Raw genomic sequence first — 23,696 nt, 5'->3', positions numbered from 1 at the left:
ACACTAGTATAATATAAAGTTAGGCATAACAAGGTGATGTGGCACCTCTCTATGGCCTCTATTGCTATTTATCTTTTTTGTCAATTTTTTGACATTTTTCTCTTAAATTTCCCTCAAAATATTTGCTGAAATTAAAATCACTCCATCAATAAGTCTATAATTATCTACATTTATTGCTCCATTAAAAGGGAAGTTAGTTTTCTTTTATCCATCATTTGCAAAAAAAATTACTGATTCATCTTTTCCTATTAAAAAGTTGGTTCTTTTTCGTTTCTCTTACCTGTATAGGATCATAGTTGGGATAGTAGGGAAGCTCCAAAAGCTTTAACATTTAAGCTGAGGAAATTAGAAGTACATACAAACGGATGAGGGAATAAACCAGAGGCTATTGACTATTGATCAGATTGTTTAAGGAAGTAATATTAAAGAGTCTAGGCTTTTGAGTGCCAAGCAATTGAAGTCTTCTGAATTGTTGTAATGATGATATTAAGCATTATATCCTTCACACTTTTACCAAAGAATTTAGCAAAGCGTAGGATCGAACTCTCGCTTTTTTTTTTTATCATCAATCGGACATAGTTATTTAAACTTTTAGATTACTTTGTACATTCACTTGCTTTCTTAGGTTCTATTTGAATTTCATTCTTTTGATCTCTTCTGTACTTTTGATACACGCAAATGTTGCATTTCTATCTTTTCTTTTCATTTTAAAAGTTGTGTTATTATGCAATAAATAGGTTTTTGTGACCTATATCCATCTGTCATAAAATAATCGAGAATTTATATTTGTTTGGTGAGAGTCTTTAGTGGCAAGAATATACATTAAAGGTGTTACCATTAGTTTTAAACTTACGAATTTTTATTCTAAATATGGGTTTTCTTTTTATCAATTGTGTTCAATGTTGCTAAATTGTTGCTGTATGCGGTGTTCAATTTATGAATGTAGAAAACAAATGATGCATAATTTTTTCTCTGTTTACTACATGAGTTATCTCTAGACCTGACTTTGCGAGTTGTATTTCTATCTTTAGGCTACGTATATTATTAGTACTTTGTAAAAAAATCATTTACACTATAAAATTTATAGCAGCAATTTTTTAGTCATATTTTGATTTTTTTTTTTCACGACCACACGAAGCGCGGACAAATTAACTAGTAATAGAATAAACTGAGACAAAAGCAAATATTTGAGAACTCGGGAAAGGATGGCGAGGATCCACGGAAAAATCCACCTTACACTACTAGAAACAGAGGTTTTTTCCACCGACATTCAGCGGGAAATTTGTGCTATAAAACATAATTTCCCACCTCATTCCATCGAATCAGCTCACTAGGAAAACGCGTGTGGAAACAAGTTCCATTGAAACACTGGGAAACTTTCTAATTTTTCTTTGTGAAAACACTAAGTACTATTTAGGTTTTTTCCACCGACATTCAGTGGGAAATAGCCACTGAATATTTTTCAGTGGGAAATTCAACGGGAGAATAGAAATTTTTTAGCAGTGTTATTCATGCTCCACACAGCAACTTGTTCATCTTGGGGGAAGAATGAAGTAGTGGCTTCTACTCCCATATGAGCGCACATTAATATAATTGAAATCCGGAAATAAGGAGGAAGGACTTGACTACAAGAAAAGACAAGAATTGTGACAGATGAATCCATAACAATTCCGTCACGATATATAACAAGCAATCTGCTACAAGAATTGTGACGGCCATGTGATCAAGGTATACACAGGTGCAAGTAGGAGGTGCTTGGCAAAAGGCTAATAAAGGGAAATCTGCTACAAAAATACTTTGATATTTACCATAAGCAATCCTAAACTTGATACTATAAATGGCTTTAGCCCTCCGGAAGATCAGGATATATAACAAGTAATTACTAGTCCTGCTAAAGTGAATGAATGTGGTTAATGTAGCTATGAGGATGTACCAAATTATCATGCCTCTCATATTTTATGCTAAATACTTGAAATGTAAGAGAGTTAATTAAAGTGTACAAGCGAAAGGAGTTGAGGTTGTTTGTAAAAAGGAAAGAATAAAAGTGATTGTTGTTATAGAACATAACAATGTCAGTGAATATAATGCTCATTAGATTCTACAGAAAGTAGTTTCAGGTTGGCAATAGTTTACTAATTACAAACTAAATAGTAGAGGGAGAATTTGACTAATATGGGATCCTGGTGCTGCACATATGACTGTGATGGATATAAGTAGTTGGTTCTTTCAATGTTGTATTAAGATGCCTGCTAGAGAATATGAATTTATGGTAAAAAACATTCTACAGACTTCATACAATTGCATATAAGGGGAGTCTTTAGGATGAGCTAGAAAAAATTGATAATAATGTTAAAGATCCTCGGTTGATAGACCCTTGTGGTCCGGCCCTTCCCCGGACCCTGCACATAGCGGGAGCTTAGTGCACTGGGCTGCCCTTTTATCCTTGGTTGATTAAGGGGGATTTTAGTTCTATGTTATGTTTAGAAGACAGGATGAATGAGAGTATGGTTCAGGAAGCAGAAGTAAGAGATTTTGAATATTTTCTAAATGATATTGGTTGGCTGGGATAAGAACTGTTGAAGAGAGTACTAGTTGCTAGCTGGTTCTTTTTAAGGAAAAATTGGCTGATATATGCATAATATGTGAAAGGCATGATAATTGGAATGTTATGCTCAAGCAAGGTATAAACTGAAAGAGTTGAGTAAGCTATCAACTAAGGTGTTCTATCAGAAGTCAAGGGAGGCCTTCCACTGCAAAAAAATAACTGGAATTGGGATTGAACTTCGTAGCTAATCCATCACTGAATTGCTCGTAGTATGATAATCCGTCGCTAAATAGAATTAGCGATGGATTTTGCTGTTTAGTTATAGAATTTGTCCGTCGCTAATCCCTGTTTTTTTAGTAGTGTTCCCAAAGGTAACTTGGAGGAATTTAGTGTGCAACAATCAAGACTCCCAAAAATGGCTATTTATTCTGATATTAGCAACTCTTGTCACTTTGAACACCAAGGGCACGCTAGTACATTGAGGAGTGATTACCAACTAAGTATGTCCAACGTGTGAAGAACAGAATGAGAGTATATCACACATATTCTTCAAAATGTAGGAATTCTTCTCAAGTCTGGGAGAGTTATTATTGTGACGATCCATTAATAGTAACTAATATACCTAGGAAAAGAACTAGAATGGGCATGGAATTATGCAAAAGACAAAAATGTTGATGCTGAGATATTTAAAATGTCTTTGATTCTGTCTATCATGTGGCAAAAGAGGAACTATATATAATGTTTAAAATAAGTAGAGGAATACTGGTAGCTAAATTAAGCAGATCATTCAAAGAATTCATAACATAAGCAGCACGAAAAGAAGCTTTCCCCACTTTTTTGGCTTTTTGCCCTTAGCATAGGTTGATCAGGATGTAAGCTAGTGGTGACTGATGTTAGGATTATTGTTCAGCAATTTATTCATGTAATACTTTTGTACGTAATGTCATTTTTATTTAGGAGCCGTTTGGATATGATTTGAAACCATGAGATGAAATCATGATTTGAAATCATGTTTGGACGTGCAATTTGAATTTCTTAAGTTATATTTTTTTTTAATAGACATAAAAACCCCACAAGTTGTGAAAACTATTAAAACTTTTTCAATTCTTATACAATCTTACCAAATGAGCAAGTCATAATTCATAACAAAATTAATACGCTACTAGAAGTCCTTTCTAAAAAATACAACATCAATTGATCAAACTTTAATTCAATAATAAAAAGGAAAATTTAACATGAATAGTAATGTTAACTTCTCTTTAATATAATCCTCCCACATGGTAGGAACAATCTCTTCACGCCGAGCATGCATTTATAGATCAGATGACCTAGAAGATGAACCAACATTGTTACTTTGAGCCGGTTGTTGGTCAATATCATTAGCAACTGTGTCATCATGTTCATATTCCGTAAAAATTTCATTACTCCTTTGGTATTCTCGCAAAAACTTTTGTAACACTGCACAAGCTATGACAATGGTCACCTGTGTATCAATGTCATAATGGTTCATGTCTTGTGTCAGTATTCTGAATCTACTTTCCAAGCTCCAAAAGTATGTTCAATCACATTGCGCATAGACAAGTGCCTAAAGTTAAATAACTCTTTAGCGTTCTGAGGCTCTCTTTCGCTCCCTCTGTAATCCTGTAAATGATAGCGCAGTCCTTTGTATGGAGGCTAAAACCCTTTCGTGTTTCGAAGACCAGCATCAACAACATAATATTTATCTATCAACAAAAATAACATAGTGAGAAGAATTACAAAAGAGACTTGCAGGAAGAGTTTAACAAGGATATATGATTCTTGAAAAATGTTGTCTTCTGCATCTGACGGTTATATTTATATACCATGTGGAGGAAATGAGAATTGTGCCGCTAGATCAAGAATTGCATTCTCAAGCACTTTATTGTTGTGTGTCGTGCCCTCCCAGCCGGCTGCAAAGAAGGTAAACCGCATATCAAAATCACAAGCACATAAGACATTTTGTGATGTTCTTCCTTTGCGATTACGATACGCCTGTTGCACCTCTCTTGGAACCTCCCCTTCTATATATGTTCCATCAATCGCACCAACACAATCCTGCCAAATAGATAGAAAAAGCAGATGTTTGCTGAACTCTAACATAAGATGGAGACATAGAAGTACTTTGTGACTACAGATGCTTAGAAAGGGAAAGAACTTAAGACACTTCTATTACCCCTATCTTCAATTATGGAGACATAGCAGATGTTTTCAGTAGGCAATTTCTTTTCATTTTTTTCATGGAAGAAAAAACAAAATAAGAGAATAAGAATTAGTAAAACAAGAATAATCAAAGGGGAAAGGAAACAAATTCTTCTATAATAAAAGATAGAATAAAGCCACAGGTAACCAGTGGAGGCGCAGTCACTGAATTTTCGTCTGAAATCCCAAAATCAGCTTGACAAGTTATGTGCATTGTACTCTAATTTCAAAAAAAATAAGCAGGAAACTATAACAAAATAACAGTGGCAAATTTGAACATAAAAAAGGATTCATAGCTACAACTTATTCCTAAAGCTAATAGATGATAGATCAATTTCATAGAAGTGGATTTGAAACATTAGAGAATGAACTCACCTGTGAGATGGAATTTGGATGATAATTCTGAGAAGAATTGTTCAAGAATAGTGAAAGAACTTTTTTTGTTTCTCTAATTATTGTTATAGTTTATTGATTTGTGTTTTATTTTTGCTGTGGAGATTTGTTGGGATTGATTCAAGATATGCAGGCAAGTTGGACGAAAAGGGGTATGGATAAGTTTATATTACTACATAGAAGGAAAGGATGGGCATTTGGTTACTCATTTTACAGAGGTTGGGTTGATAGTCTGTTCACTGAAAAATTATAGTGAGCATTGTTCAAAATCTTTTTATTGTAAAAGCCAGCTAATTTATTGATGTGGTAATGTGTTTGGAAACAGATAAACATACATAAAGGTTGGTAGAAGTTAGAATATAAATAAAGGTTGGTAGAAGTTAATGGGGTTGGTAAACAGTTGGTGGGAGTAATTGTTAACAATATCTACCAACTTATGGGTCTTTTTTTACAAAATATAAACTTATGGGTCAGGTCTTACATTTAAAAATTTTGAAATCATGGTTTGAAATCGCATGACGTGAAGCATGAGATGAAATCGCATGTGCAAACACTGATTTCATCTCATGACATTAAATTGCATGTCCAAACGTCTACTTAAACTCCGAGCATAATCAAATTATATTACATAAATTGGGACAAAGGGACTTATAGGTTTACAAATCTAACGGGTAAGAAAACAGAACCAAAAAACTTAGGAGCTACTACCAAATCAGCGAATGATATGCTATAACTCAAGGTCAATTCCATTACTACATTCAATCACATACTAAATCCCAGATAAAATAAATCTTTGCTTTGACTACTGAAATCAATAAACGTGTTCTAATTCTTTTAACCCATTAATTGACAAAATATATGTAGTTCTCCGAATTTAAAGGTTAAATTTAAATTTAAAAATAAATGCTTTTCAAACCAATTAAAAAACTTCTAAACCTTACGGACAATTTTGATCTCTAGACCAATCAAAGATAAGGTAAATTCAATCCATAAAAGAACAAATTCCAAAGAAGACGCACGCGATGCGAGCCAAGTTGATATTTTTCAATTTTTGTCTTGAAGATTGAACTAAATAACCGCTTACCCCACCGTTTCAATTAAGTGTCAGCGGATATATAATTTATGTACCGTATGTGTGTGTATTAATATATTATCGTGTATTTATCTATATATACTGACTAGAAAAAGCAAGCAACGAATCCGATCGGTTGTTTGTGTAAAGATCTATTTGGCCTTCCCAACAACTAATCCGTCATAATTAAGCATATTCAAGATTTAAAGTTTATAAATTCTGACATCTCTCACTTATGAGCTGTGTGTTATGGTGGAGAGGTTAAGGCCACAAATAATTATTAAATTTGTAACAAGGTCTAAACATGGGAAGGTAAAAGATTAATTAGTACTGATGGGAGCTTTATTGAACATATTGGCACAACTGGTCTAAGTGGGATTGCGAGGGACAGTGCAAGGGATTTTTTGTTTGCTTTTGTTGTCCCTGTGCAGTGTAAAGATCATAATGTTGCTGAGGCCTTGGGTGCACAATTTGCAAGACAGTGGATTAAAGACAATATGGTCATTGCCAATGTTGTACTATTGAGATGGACTCTTTGGTTGTATCTGACATTTTGAGAACCAAAACATCACATGACTTCAATTTGATGACCATTGTGGAAGACACTATGACTTGATTGAGTATGTTGAAGTTACATTTACTCATTGCTATAGGAAAGCTAACAAAGTGGCAGATTTTCTAAGAAAAATTGGCCACTACTCTTGATGAAAAGAAGTTATTCCATAAAGTTGATCAGATGTCAGGAAGAGCTAAATGACCTTATTTTTTTGGATAGGATGCAGCTTCCTTGCATCAGAATTAAATATGACAAAGTCAAAACTTTTTTGTGTATATTACGGTATTTTGTTATGCTTTCTAAAATTGATATACAACACCCCCATGAATCTTAAAATATGTATATATATTCATGAGGCCCATGAAACTCAAGATATTAAAGTAGATATTTTATTTAAATAATTATAACTTATTTAGTAATAATTAAATTTCAAATAAATACATTTTCAATATCTAAAAGCAAAACTTTCAATTCATTCCTTTAATATTTTAACTTTTGTTTTGATGAAATTATTTACTTCAACTCAAATGCGGAGCCAAATTTGAAGTTTATGAGTTTTGAATTCTAATTTTTGAAGTTTTAAGTTCTAAATTAATAATCTATACATATTTGATGAACTTTGAAGACAAATACTGATATTTGAACCAAAGCGCTACTGAATTCGACCAACCTGTAACCGACACTCTAACTCCGCCCTGCTTCAAACTTATTTTTTGGGTTTAAAAGATTAATTATAGTTAACCAAACAAGAGATTTTAAAGATAAACCGATCTTGACTGATAACATTGTCTTAATTTTCAACACTATATGGCATCATTTAATAATTTTTAAAACTATGTGAAACTCATTTTAGTAAAAATCTCTTAAATGTATATGAGCTCATTAAGGTATAAATATTAAGTAAAAGAAATGCATATATGTAAGTAAAAGAATTTTCAGAAATTTTAAAATTTCACCTACATGTAAAATCTATAATAAGAAACAAATGAAAAGGAAGAAAATGAGAGAGCAACAAGAAACAAAAATCTAGTGAAGAAACGACTATTTTTTAGATCAATAGAAGAAAGTAACAGGGAAAATAAAGTGCAAACTGTTGTTCCTCCCTTAACCAGGGGTTTCGAGTTCGAGCATGGATATGAAAAAATCCTTAGTAAGGAGCGTTTCCCCTAAATAGGTCCTACGCGATGTGAATCCAGACTAATGGGACTCTACTGCAGTTACCGGGCACCAGAAAGAAAACCAAAAAACAAAAAAATACAGTAGAAGGTTCGATAACTTTTGAAAAGTTGACTATAAGTACAAAAAATAAATTTAACTTTAAAAAAATAAGATCATGACCTAGAAGTAATTAATTGAAAAGTTTGACATTTTATAAAAAAAAATTGTGGGGACTACAAAAACCCCTGCCTCTTGTATATAGTAGTAATATGTTATTGAGCTCACTGTCTGTGTGTGTATTCAGTGAATTTATCATCATATACACGGAATATTGAGTTACAGCTAGACATACCATACACTGTACCTCCGTTTTTAGTTCTGGAACCATAATAAATTTTAAATTACAAATTATAAACGTGTCAAACATAGAAAGGTCAATGCCACGTATTATGTCATCAACACTATTAAATTCAAGTACTAAGAAACCAAGTAAAAGCAAGAAACACAATTTGGCACACTAAAAACTTTTTTCTCAAAAGCAAGAAAACAAACAGGAACTAGTAGATCAATGCACTAGGGTCGCGTTTGTGCTCTTTAAATAATACAAACGGATACCCATTACTCGAAATTACAACCAGAAATTGTACTTCCCACTTCGAACTACACAATGAACTGCTTTTTTTAATTGTGTCACTTTAAACCCATAAATTAGAATCTACATGCAGGTGCCTTACAAGCATAAGTACAAATTCCAGAATTCTTAAATGAGTTTAATTCAAGAAAAAATGGCTAAATATACTCTTGTACTATTCAAAATTACTTTTTTTTTTTTGCCTTTCGGTAATTATTTTGATGTAATCTAAAACCCCAATGAAACTTCCAATCTGAAGGTGCTTTTAAAACATAACCAAAAGTTGAACAGTAAATTTAAACTTTATTTTCTTAAAAACTTAGATTACGTGTAGTCCACTTATTTTTTTGTTGAAGGACCGTTAATGATCTAAAGAGGCTCGCCCATCACTGACCTATCAATAGAAAGAATCAAGGTTGATTTTTTTGCAATAGAAAATGTAGTTAAAATAGAGATTTAAATTAAAAGAGAGCAGTACTACAAGAAAGCTTTAAGACAGAAGTAAGCAATTGCTATCATTCCAAAAATCATGGTTTAAAAGTCTTTCATTTGAGAGATATAGCTCCTCATCGTATACATATAAAGATCCTATGGTTTAGCGTATACATATAAAAAACCTATTATTTGATTTGTGCTAGAGACAAGAAGGATCAAAAGAAGATCTCATAGTTGACAGACCAGGAACAAGGTCTACCCCGCAAATAATACGAAGTGATTGCTAACGGTAAATAAAAATTGACTAAAAGTTCAACAAAAGAACAAATTTATTATAGGAACAACTCTGAGCATTCTCTTAATTTAATAAATTAATTGGCTCCAGAAAAGAAATGAAGAAATGTTGCAACTGTTGCTTTTAGGGTTTGAAAGAGAAGAAGAAAAGGAACCATACCCTATGAAGAGAACACGTTTCAAGGTTCAAGAAAATAGCTTATTGGCTAGGTAGGCGGCAGATTCGTGCGTCTCCTACTCTGTTTAGACTAACAACACTGATACTGATGATTATATTTAATTTGTTTATTGTTCAAAAACATGCTGGCACACTTAAATTAACTAATAAAGAAACCACTTACATAGGTTCTATTAAGTGAACAAGCTCACGAATATCAATAACCCTAAACCCTAGTTAATCAACATTTTCCACAGATGATTATTACTGTAAGAACAAAGAAGAAACCTAAAAACGATCTAGGAGACTAGTAGTTCAATTAAATTCGTTGGGTTCTGGTTTGAACTACGTCTACACATTTTTAACCTTAAACAATACTGTGTTTCATTATTGGAGTATACTGAAGATCTCAACTTTGAAGTACTACTTTTTTCATGTTTAACTTCAAATATACCGTTTTCTTTTTCATGTTTCCAACCAACTATTTTCCAATATCTACATAATTATGTCACTCATTTTAAACTCATTCATAGACTATAAATCTTGTATTCGATCTTATCTAAAAACAAGAAGTGTTAGGAACAAGAGCAGAAATTCTTTAAATGGTAGACTTCTTTTCAAGTTCAACCAACTATTGTCTAACACCTACACATATATAACAATGTCCCAACAATATGGTTAAATATACATATTTCTAGTAAAGACATTATATATCGGCTTAATGCATATGCGACCAACTAAAGTTGCACCTTTTTTTCATTTTGGCACCCCAATTAAGTGTTACTCCTATTGAACTCCTAAACTCGTCCTCAAGTATATTATCAAACACAATCCGACTTACATAGCGTATATGGTGAGTTTCATTTTTTCTTGCGTGTGAATCTCAATCGCATCCTACGTGAAAAATTCAATCAATTAAAACACCCACCTATTTCAATTATACTCATCAGATATTTAGCCTCGTAAAAATCCTTTTTAATTATTTCCATATTATTCTCTTTTTCAATTTCTGCTTCTAACAAAATCACAAGCCGAAAGATAACTAATGGAAGCATTACTGAGATACAAAGAGTACTTTTGGGGCATGAAAAAAAAAAGGTATTTTTGTGGCCAGAAAAAATTTCAGCTGTATCAAAAACACAACAGCAAAATCATATGAAAATTTCAAAAATGCAGTAATAAGCGAAGGTAACATGAGAATAATATTAGAAATGCAGCGAAATCATGGAGTTGATGAGCGAAGGTAACGTGAGAATAATATGGGAAATAATTGAAAAGGATTTTTAGGAGGCTTAATATCTTATGTGTATAATTAAAATAAGCGAGATGTTTTAATTGATTGAATTTTCTATGTAGGATGGGATTAACATTCACACGCAAGACTAAAAAAAATAAACCTCACTATATATACTATGTAAGTCGAATTGTGTTTGATAGACACACTTGAGAATGATTTCAGGAATTCAATAGGAACACTGCTTGGTTGAGGTGTCAAAATGGGAAAAAAAGCGCAAGTTTAGGGAGCCGCACATGTATTAAGCCTTATATTTTTATCCATCTCAAAAATAATACGTATGCGAGAAGCGCGGATTTCTCATAAACTGAACAATGGGAGGAAAAAAGGTTGCACAATGCATACAAGATCAACAACTTATTGGCTGAAAGAAAGTATAGAACTTCTGCAGGATATTATCTCAGCTTAAATTCAAAACAACCAAATGAGAGTTAAAATTCACCAAGAAAAAAATAAATTGATACGCAGGAAAAAAAAGAAATCTGAAAGATTAATTAGAGCCCGTTTGGCTTAGCTTATAAGTTGCCGAAACAACTTATAAGCTGTTTTCAGCTTTTTTTGAGTTTTTGGCTGGCCAGTTTATAAGCCATTTTGTGCTTACAATAAGCCCAAAAAACTAAATTGGCCCGTTTGGCTTAGCTTAAAGTAAGCAGCTTATAAGTTGTTTTCAACTTATAAACTGTTTTTTTAAAGCCCATCCAAACAGGCTCTTAGAGAGGTAGCAAGTCTTCAACTACAATTGGAAGAAAAATTGGGCATTAAAGGTTTGGTAGTTAAATCATTTTAAATTTTAGGGTACAAAAGATGAAACACTCAAAGATTCAAAGAAAATTTCGCTTGAATTTTGTAAAATCTTCCCCTAAGATATAACAAGCACCAAACTGAATCACAACATAAAATAGTCGAGTTACGTGCAAGAATTGACCTGTGGACAACCGTTACATTATATCAAACGAAAAAAAAAGAAACTAGTGAATTCATAAGAAATCAGTGACTTATAATAATAAAAAAAAATTAAAAAAAATATATAAAAAAAAAGGTAAAAGGGAGCTCCCTTCAGTCCAAGCACAGATAAAAAGGAAAGAATTTATCTCCCGCATCATTCACACATTCACAGTAGTACAAGAATACATATATCCTACTGCGTTTGAATGAATGAGTCGGCAGATAATTCAAATCCTTCATCCACCTATGAGTGGACTAAAGGAAGCTCTCTTATACCATCTTCCCCATTACATCTCAAAGAACATATTCAATCACAAAATTAGTATCTTAAAAGAGGGTATTCATAACTATTAAGAAACACAGAATGAGAGACACAACACAAACATACAAGGGAATAAGCAATACTATGAACCCTAATAAGAAGGGAATAAGCAATGCTTTGGACAATTTTAATTTCAAGAAAGAAAGTTAGATACACAAGTAGGATTTATTTTGTATACGCTGACAGTGGATTTTAACATGTTATAGCAGGTAACATGTCTTATATTTCGCGTTACTAATCCTACTATTTATATAAACAATAGTACTTCGTAGTTATCTTTAAGGTGACTTGACCAAATAAAAATGTCTTATGAGATTGGTGTTTCAATAATAAAATACCTTCTAAGACACCAAGATCTAATAAGACTAGAGAAGACTTCAATCGTTTCCAGAAATGAATTTGCATTATCATTATGAATAAGGCTTAATTAGATAAAAATTCAGGGCTTTGAGGCACATTAACAAATGCTGGAAAACTTAACAGGGAAAAGAAAACAAAACATATATGGAACGCTAAATCAAACTTAAAAGGCAATATTGTGTCTCTACTGACAAATTTTATTCTTATAGGGTTACCCAGTACTCCAGTACTTCAGATTAATATACTAATATGCTAAACGAGAAAACTAATCCAGAATACTGAAAAGTGCTAATCCTAAGAGGACAATGTAGCTAAGCAGCAGTAAAATTGAAACGATACAAAGAAGATTAGCATGACCCTTTCATAAAGAAAACACGCATAACTCAAGAGATGGTAGAAGGACAAGATGAAAACAACAAATAAACGAAGGCAAAAACCAAAATCACATAAGATCAAAAAACCATTTATTTCCAATCTATTGATGACAAAGTACTTTTTTAAAAAGGAAAAAAAACAGAAGCACCATGAATAGCTACAAAAAAGGCATTTTCCCCCTTTTCAGGCAAAAGAAAGGCGTTTTTTCTTTAAACTTTCTTCATAAAGGAAAAGCGTTACAGTTCACACATTTTGTCAACATCAAATAGTAAAAAGTTTATCAACAAAACCCAAAAAAAAAAATATCAACAAAAATAAAATAAGAACAATATACTACTAACATTTACCTGATCTTGAACCTTTTTAAGTTACTGTTTTTCCCTTAAGCAAAGTCTTCACCTGTTCATCCTGCAAACCCTAACCTAATCATTAAATTTTCTGGGGAAAATAGAGAAAACAGCAAGCTGTATTAAAACTAATCAAGAAAATGAAACAAGTGATAGTAAGAACATTCCAGGGTGTGGCCTAAAGGTCAATTAAACAAGTGAAAATCATATGAGATCCGAGTTTAAATCTCAATAAAGATCAAAAAGGTTATGTGAAATTGTCTAAATGATGCAAACTGATACGAACACCACAATTATCAAAAAAAAAACCAAAGGCAAAAAAAAAAAAAAAAAAAAAAAAAAAAAACACCACATTAGCATTTGCTTGTTGTACTGTCACTATCTAAATGAGAGTCAGAAATAAAAAATAAAAAAAAAACATGTATAAAAAGATCTCTACAAATCTGGCAAAGTAAGTAAGGAAGGAAAATGAAGTGGGATTTTCCTTCCTTATTTTCTCTCTGAAGATTATTTTTTCCTTTTAAAAGAAGGTGTTATAAAGACAGCCAGAGAATGTGCATTTATTTATACACATAAAACTCCCCCTTAATACGGAAGACTCTTCAAGGAAAATAAATGGTTTTGGGGATTTTCCTTTGACCATTGCTGTTTTAGGTTTCACACTTGCTATGCCTTCTGTGTCTTTATTTAGACAGTCAAAGTAAATACAGTCTGGATTTGATACTTTCTCAATTTCAATTTAAGTGTCTTATTTTTTTTATATCTTTATAAAAAGAGTATATCTTTTTATAATTAGTAAATTTTTCAACTTTAATATTTTACATGATAAGTTTAAGATCACAAAATTTAATGGACTATACATATTTTTTATTTAAGATGATTAGATTCAAAAATCTTCTTTTATTTCTCAAATTTCGTGGTCAATCAAACTAAAACACTTAGGGTTCGTTTGATATGATGAATAAACAAAAATAGTTCTGAGATAAAAATTTAGTATCATCTAATTTCACGTTTGATTGGGATAAAATCACGGAATAACTAATTTCGAGATTAGTTATCCCGATATTAGAGTGTTAGTTTATCCCACATAGTTGGTGAAATAACAATTCCGGGATAACTAATTCCGGAATTAGTTATCCCGGGATAACTAGCTCCCCAACCAAACGAGCCCTTAATTTGGGCTCCGAGTACTTTTTCTCCTCATTACTACTGCAGTCTTTGGGAGTGGGAACTACCGTTACTTGGTTAAGAATGGTTGCACCCCACCGTTGCCTGTTGACATGGTGGATGTCTAGAGAAAAAGAAAATTGGAAAGAGGCTGTGGATGTCTAAAGAAAAAGAAAACTGGAAAGAGGCTGTTTAACTAGCCAAAAGTTCGCTTATTAAGTTCGTTAATTAATTATTAAGATTAAGCTCACAAATAACGCAATTTAATCAAATTCGGATATACATATCTTTACTTTAAGATGATAAAATTCAAAAATCTTCTTTTATTCTCAAATTCCGTTAGGCCATGAGAATTATTCACTTTTTTCTGAAATATTTTTTCACTTTTTTCACTTTATGGTGTTTGGCCATAAAAATTTTAAAAACAACCCAAAACTTATTTTTACTTTTTTTTTTTTTTTACTTTTAATACATTCAAACAATCAAATATTCTTTGCAAACACTATAACAAACACAATTTCATCTTCAACTCCAAATCTAAAATACCAAATAAAGTAAAAAATATTTGATTTTCATGGCCAAACGCCTACTTAAATTGAGACCGGAAAGTACTTTTTCTCCTTATTACTACTGCAGTCTTTGGGAGTGCAAACTACCGTTACTTGGTTAAGAATGGTTGCACGTCACCATTGCCTGTTGACATGGTGGATGTCTAACGAAAAAGAAAATTGGAAAGAGGCAGCTTAAGTTCGTTAATTAATTAGTAAGATTGGGGTCACAAATAACGTGATTTAATCAAATTCAATTAATTCTTTAATAATGTAAACGTAATGAAAATAGCAAAATAGATAATCAAATTGAAATAATCAGAGAAATATAGCAGAAGAAAAGTAAACCGGGAAGACCTTCTGCTAGCCCAAGATCGTTAACTAAGATCGGAAGATTCAACTAAAGAAGAGGAAGTTTTGGAAAGGAAGTGTTTACTTGAATTGCTTTGAAGTGGGTTGTGTTGGGTTAACTTGGCTTGGTTACAAATGACTAAGGCCACCCCTATTTATACTTGTCTAGGGATGGTTCTAGATAGAATTATCTAGATATATAGAATTATCTAGATATATCTACAAAATATCTAGTTAACCTTATCTTCTAACACTACTCTAGAATATCTAGATTTTTCTTTAAGATAATTATCCAAGATCCTACACTAGACTATTCTAGATCTTTTACTAAATATCTAGAATTTTTTTGTACCTCCAAAAAATCAACTTTACTTCTTCACACTCCCCCTTAAAGTGATTTTTGGAAACTACCCCCGAGCTTGTTGCAGGAACTCGGTGAAGCTTTTGGGTTTGCCTTGGTGAAGATCTCAGACATACTTTCCTGTCTCCTCTTGCTTCTTCAAATAACGAAGGTTTTCCGCCATTAATTGGGCCCGCAAAGAAGCATGAATATGTACTAACAAAATTTTCATCTCTGAAACGGCCTGGCTTAACAATAGTTCTTCTTGGTCTTTGTGAATCACGTGAATTATCTTCTTGTTGAGCTTCATATTGTTGAGTTCCCGGGCTCCCCCTTTCTCCTAGCTCCTCTGCAGCTGTACTATCCGAGAAAACACCTGTGATGGGTAAGCTTGGAACTCTAGGATTCAAGATTTTAAAACCTCTCCTTTTTGTCGCTCCATAATACGAGGAGACTTCATCAAATACGACATCACGAGAAATAATGAAGCGATGAGTTTTCGGTCCAAACTTCCAACCCTTTTCCTTTCGTCATATCCAACAAAGATGCATTTCCTTGCCTTGGCATCCAACTTGCTTCATTGAGAATCGGGATATGAACATAACGGATAAGAGCCAAAAACTCTTAGGTGTTTGATGCTAGGCTTTTCTCCAAACATTAATTCATAGGGTGACTTCATGTTGTTTGGAGAAAACGCATCCTGTTGATCATATATGTTGCACATTTCATACCTTCAGCCCATAAGGCTCTAGGTAAATTTTTGGCATGAAGCCAACTTTTACATGTCTCGGTTAAGTGTCGAATCTTTCTTTCTGCCACTCCATTTTGTTGTGGTGTATCAGCACAGGTGAGTTCTCTTTTAATACCATGCTGACGACAAAAAGAGAGAAATTCTTCAGAAGTGAACTCACCACCATTATCAGTCCGCAACCGCCTTATTCTGGAACCGAGCTCGCCTTCAACCGTTTCTTTGAACTCCATAAATTTGCTGAAAACTTCTGACTTATGCCTCACAAAGTAAACCCAAGTAAATATAGTAAAATCATCAATGAGAATTAACATATAAGAATAGCCGGAGAATGAAGGAGTTCTTGTTGGCCCTATCAAGGCACTGTGAATTAGTTCTAGATGAGCACTGCATCTTGACAAGGATCTATCAAACGGAAGACGATGTACCTTTCCGTATTGACATCCTTCACAAATCTCTCCTCCATCAAAGTTGCTTAAGTTTGGTAATCCTTTTACTAGATTGAATTTCACCATAGCTTTTAATTTATCCATGCTAAGATGCCCAAGTCTAGCATGCCACAGATATGTATTATCATTGCTACTCATCTTCTCAATATATGAATTAGAGGCAGATAAGACATATAAATCATTAACTCTCTTACCGGTATGAATGATATCTGCCTTGAGTTCTTTGATATTTTGAAGGAACTTCGCGTCATGGGGCCAAATAATAGATAACTTCCAAAGATCTACGGCATTTGCAACTGAAAATAGATTTTTCCTCATACCTGGAACATGAAAGACACTGTTGAGAGTGATAGAGTCCTTCTACTTCTCGTTGATGACAACAAAGCCTTCTTTCTCCACATGATGAACTGAGTTATCTGCTGTTACAATGACATCACGACCATTGTATTTTCGGAAGTTGGAAAATTTAGATTCATCCCCGGTGAGATGGTGCCCACATCCTGAATCCACAATCCAGTCTTTTTCAAAATTGATGGAAGCCATGGCATCTACTGCTCGAGTCTCAGCTATAAAGCACTTTCCCCAGTCTTCTTCTTCTTCAGCAGCTTTCTCAGTTTGAGCCATATTACTCTCTTTGACTCAACAATATCTTTTTATGTGTCCTATTTTGCCGCACCGATAGCATTTGGGAGGCTTCTTACCGTGATTGTTAGAAGACTCTTCCTTCTTTCCTGGCGAGCTTGAACCACGTGAGGAGCGAGAGTGTAGCCTATCTCCTGCTTTTCCTTTAAAGTTCCTCTTATCGGCTACAAGAGCATTTCCTTCACCTTCTTTGACAGATACACCAGCCAATTGTTTGGCTAATAACTCCTGTGACGATAACAAATTCTCAAATTCCTCCAAGGATGGTTGTTGAGCCCATCATTGAATTGATGTAACAAAAGGAATATATTATGACTTCAAACCACGAATGATAATTCTTCTCATTCGTGCTTCGAAATAGCCTCGTCGGATTTAATAGAGATATTTCGATCATAAGTTTTTAATCTTCAAGAAGTACTCGGAATAGAAAGATTACCTTGAATGGTGTAGGCCATTCGTTCTCCAAAATTTGTGGCCGAGCTTCATCCTTCTCTGTTGAACAAACGATCAAGGGTCCTCCATATTTCATGGTTTTACACCTTATAATATGATCAAATAAGGCGGGAGAGATGGACCTCTTCGGATGAACTCCGCCTTAGCATTAATGTCGCTTCCACTTCTTACGTGCGTCATTATTTTCCGGTGCATCGGCGGGGAGGATTTGTGTTACTCCCATTGACAACTTCCCACAAATCCTCGCCAACAAGTAGGACTCCAAACAAAGTCTTCCATACCTTGTAGTTGGACTGGTTCAATAATTCCATCCCCAGTCCATTAGCACGACCACACACATCCATTTAGAAAAAAATAATTGAATCGACCACTAACCCGATCTTGAAAATATATCCAGAAGCCAACGTATATGGCTATGGCTCTGATACCATGTAGAGAAATATAGCAGAAGAAAAGTAAATCGGGAAGACCTTCTGCTAGCCCAAGATCGTTAACTAAGATCGGAAGATTCAACTAAAGAAGAGGAAGCTTTGGAAAGGAAGTGTTTACTTGAATTGCTTTGAAGTGGGTTGTGTTGGATTAACTTGGCTTGGTTACAAATGACTAAGGCCACCCCTATTTATACTTATCTAGGGATGGTTCTAGATAGAATTATCTAGATATATCTATAAAATATCTAGTTAGCCTTATCTTCTAACATTACTCTAGAATATCTAGATTTTTCTTTAAAATAATTATCCAAGATCCTACACTAGACTATTCTAGATCTCTTACTAAATATCTAGGATTTTTTGTACCTCCAAAAAATCAACTTTACTTCTTCACAATAACTACAGAAAGAGCTAAAGAGATTCTTATTGGATATTTCGGGCCGGTCGGTGGATAACACAAATAAACAAGGAAAAAATCATGATAACGAGTGTAACCATATAATCTACAATGATTTGGAGATGGGTATTTATAAGATAAGGTAACTGTAACTGACCCCACGAGTCTCATTTGTTATAGTAGTTATAAGGATAAGATCATGCTCGTAAATGTATTTAGAAGGGAATCCCAGATGTCTCAGAGTTGACCGTTATTAGGAAGTTGTTGTTAGGAAGTTGATTATCCAGGGATTTAAGTCCTTCCGAACATATTTGTCAGTGTCACTGCTATCCGGAGTGGCAAAAGTGGATTCGGGACCAAGTTCTTGAACATTGGAATTGTTCTTCGATCTTTAGGTCAACTGCCATTGATTGACTTGGGATTGACTTTCGTCCTCGTTTTGTGTTGCCATGTGTCTGGTCAAATAATATTCACTTTGTTATTTCTGGATAGATCTGGGGAGATGACGGGGAAGTTAAAACTTTTTAGGCGGAAACAAGGACATAATCGGCATTATGACTCTTGAATCTGAAAAGACAACGCCTTACTACTATGTGTTGGGAACACATGGTGTGTTTGGGTTAGAGAAATCATCATCGATTATCGAGGCAAAGATGACACTTTTGCTTATAAATACCCAACTCGTGCATTCGTTCCTCTTCTTTGTCTTTTTCATACTTCTTTCCGGGTATTCTTTGTTCTTTCCAGAATTTCACGAACCTTTGCTTTTTTCGTCCTTTTATTTCAAGGCTTTCATCACTTTTATCTTCATCTCCATTTTTTGATCTATGGCTTCTCAAGATTAATACCTTTTGTCTATTCATCATACCATTGTCGTAGGTTTCAATGCCACTGAGAGGTGACTTCCACTAATTTTCTCGAAGAGAGGGTAAAAGAAAAAATTAACTACTTTGGTGAGAAAGAAAGGGAAAGCCTATGTTAGCGAGTCCTCGTCTAGAGTAGAATTGCTGGAAAAGATGTCTATCCGGAGGTAACTGCTTTGAGGTTCTTTCCTTGGATCGCCGATTCTGGGAAAGAACCTCAAAGCAGGTTGGCAATCAAGAACAAGCTGGTAGGCAGTCTGCATCCCTAATACGAGTATACCATCTTCCCATTGTTCGGGCAGATTGTGGATGGGAAAAATGCGAATGTACATATTCTCGCGATCTAAGATAGCGGTTAGATCACCGATTTTTCGCGATGGTGCCTCTTTCATGTTCGTATCCCTTTATTATTAGGTTCAAGCTTCCTATGCCATTAGTCATCGACAATCTGTGCAAGGGATACAAGATCTATTTGGCCCAATTAGTGGAGCCCAGGTATGGAGTCTTGTAGTGCTTGGAACACCTCGCTACTTTAGCTGGAGAGTCCTTGACTCTTAGGCATCTTCTACTCCTACAAGGTCTACTAGGGTGGAGTATTCATGACCACTCCATGGGACAAATAAGCTCTCATCATATTTTCGGGTGATATATATTTCCATTCTCTCATAAAGTTTTCATATAATTGATAATTTGAGACAAATCTAAAGGGCTTTTTAAAATCTTTATTTTTAGAAAGTTGAGGTCAACGATAAAGTTCGTAGAAAAAATAAGTGATCTTTTCCGAAATAACACTTCTAATGAAAAAAAAAAAAAAAATTGAAATAAGCATATGTCGAGAATCTGGCCAAATAGGTTATAAGTCATCCGATTTGTACTTAGGTCTTCAATATTTTGGAGGTATCTCCTATCTTTTAGTTGCGAACTATTGAGTGCGATCTTAATAGAGACAGACCATGTGTTATTGTCTACTGAAATTATACAGCCTTCCAGCAAAGTGATTGGAAGAAAGTGTGAGCTTTCCTTTTTTTTTTTCTTTTTCTTTTTTGACTTTCCTTAAAATATGAAGTATTGTGTCATAACAAAATATTAAATGATTTATCTATGTATTGGTAATGCAATTTATTTTTGCAGCATCAGTAAATTTTAATAAGTAATAATAAGATTATTTTTTTAATTAAATTATCAATTAATTTTTAATTAATTTTTTTACATAATTAGCTTATTTAATGATTTTGCTGTGTAAATAAGTTTTTTTATTTTTTTTATTTTTTATACTATCACAAAAGCAATTGTGATTATTTCAATGTCGACTTGCCGGCTAAAAACAAGGCCACACCCATGCCTGTTGCCAACCATTTGCACGTCTAGTCTTTCAAATTCATCCAGAAAATGAAGAAGTTGTCTGCCACAAAGTTTGAGTGGAAAAACAACTTCAATATGTTTTTTTTGTATGAAAAAAAAAAAAAAAACCTTCAATTACGAAACAATAAAAGTATGAGCCCAAGATTTTTGTAACCCAAAAATAAATTTTGGAATCAAAATAACCCATTAAAAAAAATCAAAATAGGCTTTACGCACAGAATATGTGCATAAAAGGACCAAAGTGTACATTTCCACTTAAGTTCTTTTACGCACATATTTTGTGCGTAAAATCATTGAAATCCAGCCTTTGTTCTTTGAAAATCACTCAAAATTAAGTTTTTTTCCGTACTTTGACCGAAGATTAGTCACTTTTCTAAACTCCAGAATATAAATATTTTATATGGAACTTAATATTTTTTTTAGCGTACAATAATGTTGGCTCATTACATCAGGTATACATATATGTTTGGATCTCCGTTTTAGGGGTTGTAAAGTGCCTCAAAGTAAGTTTGGAAACTTGTTATCTTTAAGATTTTTTTGTACTTTGACCGAAGATATATAAATATTTTATATAAAACTTAATTTTTTTAGCGTATAATAATGTCGGCTCATTACATCAGGTATACATATATGTTTGGATCGTCGTTTTAGGGATTGCAAAGTACTCCGAAGTAAGTTTGGAAACTTGTCATCTTTAGGTTTTTTTTCGTACTTTGACCGAAGATTAGTCATGTTTCAAAACGTCGGAATATAAATATTTTATATAGAACTTAATAATTTTTTTAGCGTACAATAATGTCGGCTCATTACATCAGGTATACATATATATTTGGATCGTCGTTTTAGGGGTTGTAAAGTGCCTCGAAGTAAGTTTGGAAACTTGTTATCTTTATGTTTTTTTTCGTATTTGGAAACTTGTTATCTTTATGTTTTTTTTCGTACTTTGACCGAAGATATATAAATATTTTATATAGAACTTAATATTTTTTTTAGCGTATAATAATGTCGGCTCATTACATCAGGTATACATATATATTTGGATCGTCATTTTAGGGGTTACAAAGTGCTCCGAAGTAAGTTTGGAAACTTGTTATTTTAGTTTTTTTTTCGTACTTTGACCGAAGATTAGTCACGTTTCAAAACGTCAGAATATAAATATTTTATATAGAACTTAATATCTTTTTTAGCGTACAATAATGTCGGCTCATTACATCAGGTATACATATATGTTTGGATCGTCGTTTCAGGAGTTGTAAAGTGCTCCGAAATAAGTTTGGAAACTTGTTATCTTTATGTTTTTTTTTCGTATTGAACCAGAAATAACATATAAACAATTTAATTTAGATTTATCATAAATTAAATAATGAGGGTGGTGGGGTTGGCCTTAGGAGATTGTGTATTTATAAATAAAATGTACATTTTATGTTAATATTATATATATTTTTGAGTATTATTTTTTTAATGATAATTAGTTATTTTAGTATTTATTGTCGATTAATAATAACTCGTGCAACGTCCTAAATTAATTAAAACCCTATAAAATACAAAAAAAAACTTAAAGATAACAAGTTTCCAAACTTACTTCAGAGCACTTTACAACCTCTAAAACGACGATCCAAACATATATGTATACTTGATGTAATGAGCCGACATTATTGTACGCTAAAAAAGATATTAAGTTTTATATAAAATATTTATATTCAGACATTTTGAAACGTGACTAATCTTCGGTCAAAGTACGGAAAAAAAAACTTAAAGATAACTAGTTTCCAAACTTACTTCGGAGCACTTTACAACCCCTAAAACGACGATCCAAACATATATGTATACCTGATGTAATGAACCGATATTATTGTACGCTAAAAAAAATATTAAATTCTATATAAAAAATTCATATTCCAAAGTTTTGAAACTTGACTAATTTTCGGTCAAAGTACGAAAAAAAAAAACTAAAGATAATAAGTTTCCAAACTTATTTCAGAGCACTTTACAACTCTTAAAATGACGATCCAAACATATATGTATACCTGATGTAATGAGCCGATATTATTATACGCTAAAAAAAAAATTAAGTTCTATATAAAATATTTATATATCTTCGGTCAAAACACGAAAAAAAACTTAAAGATAACAACTAAGTTTCCAAACTTATTTCGAGACACTTTACAACCCCTAAAACGACGGTCCAAACATATATGTATACCTGATGTAATGAGCCAACATTATTGTATGCTAAAAAAGATATTAAATTCTATATAAAATATTTATATTTTGGAGTTTAGAAACGTGACTAATCTTCGATCAAAGTACGAAAAAAAATTAATTTTGAGTGATTTTTAAAGAATAAAGGCTGGATTTCAGTGCTTTTACGCACAAAATCTGTGCGTAAAAGAACTTAAGTGTAAATGTACACTTTGGTCCTTTTATGCACATATTATGTGCGTAAAGTCTATTTTGGTTTCTTTTCTTTTTTTAATGGGTTACTTTGATTCCAAAAATTTATTTTTGAGTTACAAAAGTCTTGGGTTAAAAGTATAAAATGTGTATTGATAAAATATGAATACACTTTCGAGTATTCTCTAATTCTTATTTCTACGTACGTTGTTGGGGCAGCCTACTGACAATAGACAGTGCACTTTACGACCTACAGGCAGCACTGAAACAGCTATTTTTCAAACAAACAATGAAGAGAATGGTCTTCTGTTGGAGTAATGTATGATTATCAAGAATGGTTGGCAATCTTTTTTAGAATTATTTTCGAGGAAGGACTTCTCGTAATCTTTTTTTGGATTCGATGGTAAAGGACGAGTTGAATCTCCTTTAAGTATGCTTTGCATTCAG

General features: G+C 33.1%; 1 long non-coding RNA gene and 1 pseudogene across 1 annotated transcript; one reads left to right on the top strand and one right to left on the bottom strand.

The window, feature by feature from the left end:
• Positions 1–3,639: 3,639 nt before the first annotated feature.
• Positions 3,640–13,757, bottom strand: LOC132050521 (uncharacterized). The gene is made up of 3 exons (XR_009413439.1): positions 13,457–13,757; positions 13,105–13,165; positions 3,640–4,621 (listed from the first exon to the last, which is right to left on the bottom strand). It is a non-coding gene; the product is annotated as an uncharacterized LOC132050521 (long non-coding RNA).
• Positions 12,677–12,787, top strand: LOC132051289 (U6 spliceosomal RNA; annotated as a pseudogene).
• Positions 13,758–23,696: the final 9,939 nt, after the last annotated feature.

This window comes from Lycium ferocissimum, chromosome 3 (assembly GCF_029784015.1).
Source record: "Lycium ferocissimum isolate CSIRO_LF1 chromosome 3, AGI_CSIRO_Lferr_CH_V1, whole genome shotgun sequence".
Classification (NCBI taxonomy): Eukaryota; Viridiplantae; Streptophyta; class Magnoliopsida; order Solanales; family Solanaceae; genus Lycium; species Lycium ferocissimum.
This window is presented reverse-complemented; position numbering and strand designations above follow the sequence as displayed.